The sequence below is a fragment of the Podarcis pityusensis genome (genome assembly GCF_964106645.2).
Source record: "Podarcis pityusensis genome assembly, chromosome: 5".
Classification (NCBI taxonomy): Eukaryota; Metazoa; Chordata; class Lepidosauria; order Squamata; family Lacertidae; genus Podarcis; species Podarcis pityusensis.
The window spans coordinates 24,141,387-24,147,843 of record NC_138032.1 but is presented as its reverse complement, the minus strand read 5'-3'; the positions used below and the strand labels follow the sequence as shown (position 1 = coordinate 24,147,843).

The following is a 6,457-nucleotide window of genomic DNA, read 5'->3' as shown; positions in this document are numbered from 1 at the left end:
TTTCGTTCCCAACCCTTTGCAAGCATTAATTTGTTAGATTTGTGTTATCTGTCAGGAAATGGTTGAGCAAAGCCAGCTGAGGGGATTTAACAAAGTTTGGGGGCATATAAATAAAACAATGTATGTATATAATCCTCTTTTAAAGTCATCCAAGTTGGTGGCCATTACGGCCTCCTGTGGAAGCTTATTTATGCACTGTGTGCATAAGAAGTTCTTTCTTTTGCCTTTCCTGAATCTTCCAAAATTCAACTTTCTTGGTTGTACCCAAGTTCTAGTGTTATGACGGAGTGAGGAAAGCATTGCTCTAGCTACTATCTCCACATCATTCTTAAGTTTATATACCTCTTTCATTGTATATCCTCTAACCTGCATTTTCTAAAGCACCTCAGATATTCCAGCCTTTCTTCACAGGGGAGTTGCTCAATCCCCTTTATCATTCTGGTTGCCATAATAATAATAATAATAATAATAATTTTATACCCTGCCCATCTGGCTGGGTTTCCCCAGCCACTCAGGGCGGCTCCTAACAGAATATTAAAAACACAATAGAACATCAAACATTAAAAACTTCCCTAAACAGAGCTGCCTTCAGATGTCTTCTAAAAGTCAGATAGTTGTTTATTTCCTTGACATCTGACGGGAGGGCTTTCCACAGGGCAGGCACCACTACCAAGAAGGCCCTCTGCCTGGCTTCCTGTAACTTCGCTTCTCACAGTGAGGGAACCATCAGAAGGCCCTTGGAGCTGGATCTCAGTGTCCGGGCAAAACAATGGGGGTGGAGAGGCTTCTTCACGTTCTCTACAATATCCATTCGAAGGTGAGGCAACCAGAACTGTACTTCCAAATGTGGTCGCACCACAGATATAATGGCATTATGATATTGGCAGTTTAATGTTGTTCTTTTATGTTTTATATGCATTGTGGGAATTACACTAGTGTGTTGGTGTTTTTGTTTTTTTAACAAGGTAGTGACTCACAAACATCATCAAATAAATCAAATAAAAATAAAGATCATTCAAAGATTATTGTGAACGGAAAGGTAAGCCTGTGTGGATGAGTGGTCCTCCAGTATGCTGCTACGACGACTGACGTCTCAGATAGCGAGGGCCTCTTGGTTTGCAGAACGCTTTCTTTTGAGATCGACCATCTTGCTTCCAGTTCCTAGACTTGCTGCTTCCACAAATTGCAGCATACTTCCCTCAAACAGAAAACGAGCCCAACCTCAGCAGTGGTACGCGTTGGACCCTGAGCTGGAAGAAATCCTGGTGCCAAGGAAGATGTCGATCTCCACCCTTGAAAGCTGGCTGACGGTCCAGTATGTCCTCCCTAAAGGTGGAGGTGCTGTCAATGTTTGTGAGAAGCTAGGCTATGAACCCAACCATCAGTATGACCGCCCCACATCTTCCTGGGATGCAGAGGCTGAGGATGACAGTGAGGAGGGAGGAGGCAAGCTGAACCGGGGCAAAATGGAATGCAAGAACATTCTGAAGATCCAGAGAAGGAAGATGAACAGACACAAGTACAGGAGGCTGATGAAGCGGACAAAGTTTTTGCGGAAGAAGGTCATGGAAGGTCGGTGCCGGAGGAAACAAAAAAGGTTTGAATGATATCTGGAACGCGTCTGGAGGAGAGCTGGACTGAGGAAGGCTCCTGAGGGATGGACAACACCCAAGATATATCTCAAGAAGTCCGATTGATGTCTCCATGAGGTGTTTTTTTTAAATTAAGCAATATTTAAAGGGGGGGAAAATAAAAATAAAATAAATAATAATAATAATAATAAAGATACACACCCAACAAACAAATGGAAATCTATACATGCTCAGCCAACATAGCCATCTCTGGTGATGTGTGCATTTCTTTAATATGCAAAGTTTAATAATTAGGTGGTTGAATAGCTGAATGATGGTCACAGTGTGCAGAAAATCAAATGGAAAGCTAATGATCCTTGTGGGCATTAAGCTCTGCACCAAATAATAGTAATTGAATTATTTCTTGCATGGTGGGAAGCCTGAGACTTTCCTTCAGTCCCTGAAGGCTTTGCAGGGAAAAGGCAGACACAGAGCTCTGCATGGCCCCTGTTATTCCCTTCCCTGGAACTGATTGGCAAAAGATAAGTATGGAATGAAAGTTACCCAACAGCAGCTGTGGTAGAAAATCAATGTGTGGACATTTGGAATCACCAACAAAAAAGGTGCATTTCCTGTCCTCTCTGTCGTTCTGATTTTTACAGTGTTCTCAGAGAGCCAGTGTGGTGTAGTGGTTAAAGCGGTAGACTCACAATCTGGGGAACCGGGTTCGTGTCTCCGCTCCTCCACATGCAGCTGCTGGGTGACCTTGGGCTAGTCACACTTCTCTGAAGTCTCTCAGCCCCACTCACCTCACAGAGTGTTTGTTGTGGGGGAGGAAGGGAAAGGAGAATATGGGCCGCTTTGAGACTCCTTAGGGTAGTGATAAAGCGGGATATCAAATGCAAACTCTTCTTCTTCTTCTTCTTCTCCTCCTCACAATGCATACACTTAAGCATATGGTATAGGATAGATGCATCTGCCAATTTTGGCATCTCATTTTTTCCAGTGTTCACTTCTCCACATTTCTTCATCAGTTTGTGGATTTTTTCGAATCTTCGCAAAAATTCGCCAACATTTTAATGCACATTTCTCCAAATATGTATATTTTGGCACACAGCTTTCCCTAATATAATTTTTTTGTGTATATTATTTTCACTACTGTGTGCATCTTAGGTACATGTCCCCCTGAAGGACACATTTATGTACACATTATTTGGTTGAAGAACCACATGACAAAATTCAGAGAAGTGCGACTTTCAAAGGGTAGCTGTGTTTTGCTTCACTTCTTGTTTCGTAAAGTTCGAATTAGGGATAATCTCGTTGAAATCTAAGCTGAACCATATTTCTCCTCCATTCTTAGTGTAGAGAGAGATTTCTTACATCACATCCCAGAGGAGACAGATGATCATCCCTTCTCCCACTTTGGGTGTTGGCAAAATACCCTACCTTTCTACAAACAAAACAAAATGCAACCTAAAAATAAATAAATGAGCAAAGCCTAAATTACATTCAGTGGAATTTATTTATGAGTATACATCTATAGGACTGCACATTGAGTGAGTTTAGGGAAGAGTTGTTTGTTTGGGGGAAATATTATGACCTAATAATATGAACTAATTTGTTATATGATTGCCTTTTTCATTTTTGCTTAATTTATATTTTGGACAAGGGTTTAATGGAGTGTTGTTGTTTAATATCCTGGTGTTTACATATGACTATGAATTGCCTCTTGTGTTGTTCTATACATTGTGGAGCGACTGGTTTTGTTGCTTTTATATTATTGTTAATTTCTTGGCAGTTTAATGTAAACTGCCTTGAGCACACTGGCAATATTATGTATAAATATAATTCACTTTGACCTTGATTAATTGAAACCAAGAGCATATTTCACTAACTGCTTAGGACGAAGAGCTATTTATTCTCCGATACTATACAGAATCTCCAGCAAGACAGAATGAATGCTGCAAGCAACCAGGAAGGAAAATCCAAGCGACTTATCCTGTGATTAAGAAATAAGGCATCTCATTGATCTTGTTCTTGCTTTCATGCCTTCCTAGCTCCTGGAAGCCACGATTGTACGGAGTTGCGTTAACTGAATGAATGTCAGTTGTTGGGTCCCTAAAGCCATTACGTCATGTAATAGAACCTTCAGGAATACATCCAGTTGGAAGACATGTGCAATATGCTCTGAATCAACATCTTTCCTTTGGAATTTTCAGTGAACATAGCGACACCAAATATGTCAAGCTGACAGCCCCGGGGATTGAATTCTTTAAGAGAGAAGCAGAGCAGGAAACAGCGGTAGCAGGTGTTGGCATAATAATTAGACCCATGCGCTAATGGATGGGGGAAAGATGAAAACAGAGCGACATCTAGTGTTCAGTGAGGACAAAAGCAAAACTAATTTGATTATCCAGTTGCCAGGTTGCCAACACAGAATTTTTCAAAAGAGGTCTAAAAGCCACTTCCCCCCACAAAACCCCCCCTGTTATTTTATGTATGTACTTATTAAAATAATATCCTTCCTTCCTGTCAAAGTAGCCTAGGGCAGCAAAAGCAAAAGTTCCAAAGCAATAGAATTAAAAGATAATAATATTCAGAACATTTAAAAACACGCAAAACGTCACATACTCCCATAGTTAACAACTTTAAGGTTGTCAGTGTATAATTCAGCCATCAAATGCCTTGGTGAACAGGAATGTTTTAAAATTCACCCTGAATGTTAATATGTAGGGAAAGAGATGTACTTCGCTTGGGAGGGCATTCTACAAAAAAAGGGAACTACCGCCCAGAAGCTTTATATCATGGTTTGCTTTATTTCGGAATGAGTCCAAAATAGGAATAATGAGAAAAATGCTCTGCTAGAGATGAATTTGTGGAGAACAGGATGGTTTGACATGATGGATGCAATCCATTACTGAGTTAAGCATTTTCCAGAGGGGTAAGGTAAAGGGACCCCTGACCGTTAGGTCCAGTCGCGGACAACTCTGGGGTTGCGGCGCTCACCTCACTTTATTGGCCAAGGGAGCCGGCGTACAGCTTCCAGGTCATGTGGCCAGCACGACTAAGCCGCTTCTAGCGAACCAGAGCAGCGCACGGAAACGCCGTTTACCTTTCTGCCGGAGTGATACCTATTTATCTACTTGCGCTGTGTGCTTTCGAACTGCTAGGTTGGCAGGAGCAGGGACGGAGCAACGGGAGCTCACCCAGTCATGGGGATTCGAACCACCGACCTTCTGATTGGCAAGTCCTAGGCTCTGTGGTTTAACCCAGTAGATCTCTGTTAGTCCATTGTGATAAGACTGCTTCAGAAACAACCCAATGTGGTAGGGAGAACCGTACATCGGTTCTGAGCATGCTCAGAGCTGTTTTCCTGAAGGCCAGAAAAGCAACAAGGAACGTTTCCTACTTTGAGGAATCATAGAATTGTAGAGTTGGAAGGGACATTGAGGGTCATCTGGTCCAATGCCCTGCAATGCAGGAATATGCAGCTGTCCCATATGGGGATTTAACCTGCAACCTTGGTGTTAGATCACCATGCTCTAACCAGCTGAGCTAGCCAGGTTCATTGAGCACTTTTCTTGTTTACTTTAGTATTTGTTTTGTGACCTTGCTAGACAAAGAGAGAGAGAGAGATCAAGCAAGCAAACAATGAGTATCTATCTATAATAAACATCTATTTTTACTCAATCATTTTGCATTGATCTTTTAGAACTGTAGAATTGGGAGGAGAAATAGTGAATGTCTTCTGTATGTGTCGCAACAAATTCTGTATTAACCGTCGCCCAATGTCATGTCCATACCCCCCCCCCCCATGAGAGTAGGGACTGCACACTGGATTCAGGTGGAAAATTTCCAAATGACACGTTTTCTAGTTGATGGTTAATCTATAAACTATGGTGCTGCGTTATGCAGAGTAGACCTATCCGAGTCATGTTAAAGAATTTCTTGTTGCTCACAGAAAAGCTGGTTTGCGGCTGGCATAAGAAATCTGGATCCACACCAGTGTTAAAGGACACCGTATAAAATCAAAGTAGTACATAACCAAAGCGGAGGGGACGTGTCCCATGTGTGAAAAGTAGGCGCCTTTCTGAGCTGTGCAGCAAATGGAGGGTGGAAAACTGCAATGTGTAGTTTTACCTTTCGTTGCAGCCCTGTGATGAAATATTAAAAACCAGCGAAAGTGTTCAAAATAAAGTAGAAGGTTGGCTTGGCTGACGGCATGACAGGCAGTTTTAACGCAGGGAGTCTAAGGAGGCATAGGGCCTGAGCAAAGCAGCTGTTGCTCAGTTGTGGAGAGCATATTTTAAACAGAGATGCTGCCTTGCACTCCTTGCTTCCGAGGAAGCTGGCTTTCCCTCCACCACTGGCCAGCAGAGTGAAAAGCCTGCCTTGCCCCTATTGATTGATTGATTGATTGATTGATTGGTTGACAGCCTAACTGGACGACTTCTGGGGAACATCTTTTCCTGGGCCAATAGCAGCTAGCTATTGTGGTTGCAGCCTTGAAGCATCTAATGGCCAAGGCATTGTGTAGGCTTAGTCCTGATGTGAGGCAGGTAGGCTTCCTTCCCAAATAGCGGCTGTTTGATTTGATCTGGGGCTCTCTTGTTTTCTCCTTGTTTTGTTTTGTTTTGCCATGTGCCTGAGTCAGGATCAACTGGGGAGAGCTTGAGGCTCCCCAGGTGTAGGGGTCAGAGTAGACGAACTTTGAGGTTCGTTCCTACTATGCGAGTCTACATGTAATGACTACGTCACAGTTCTTAGATATTCAACCTCTGGTTCCCCAGGCGTTGCTGGGTTGCAATTTCCACCAGCCCCCACCAGCATGGCCAACGATCAAGAATGATGGGCATTGTAATCAGCATTCAGAAGGCCACAACTTT

At 42.7% G+C, this 6,457-nt stretch overlaps 1 pseudogene across 1 annotated transcript; it reads left to right on the top strand.

Annotated features, from left to right (window-relative positions):
• Positions 1-1,006: 1,006 nt before the first annotated feature.
• Positions 1,007-1,681, top strand: LOC308478022 (small ribosomal subunit protein mS38 pseudogene; annotated as a pseudogene). Its single transcript has one exon. The product of its transcript is annotated as a small ribosomal subunit protein mS38 pseudogene (transcript).
• The last annotated feature ends 4,776 nt before the right edge of the window (positions 1,682-6,457 follow it).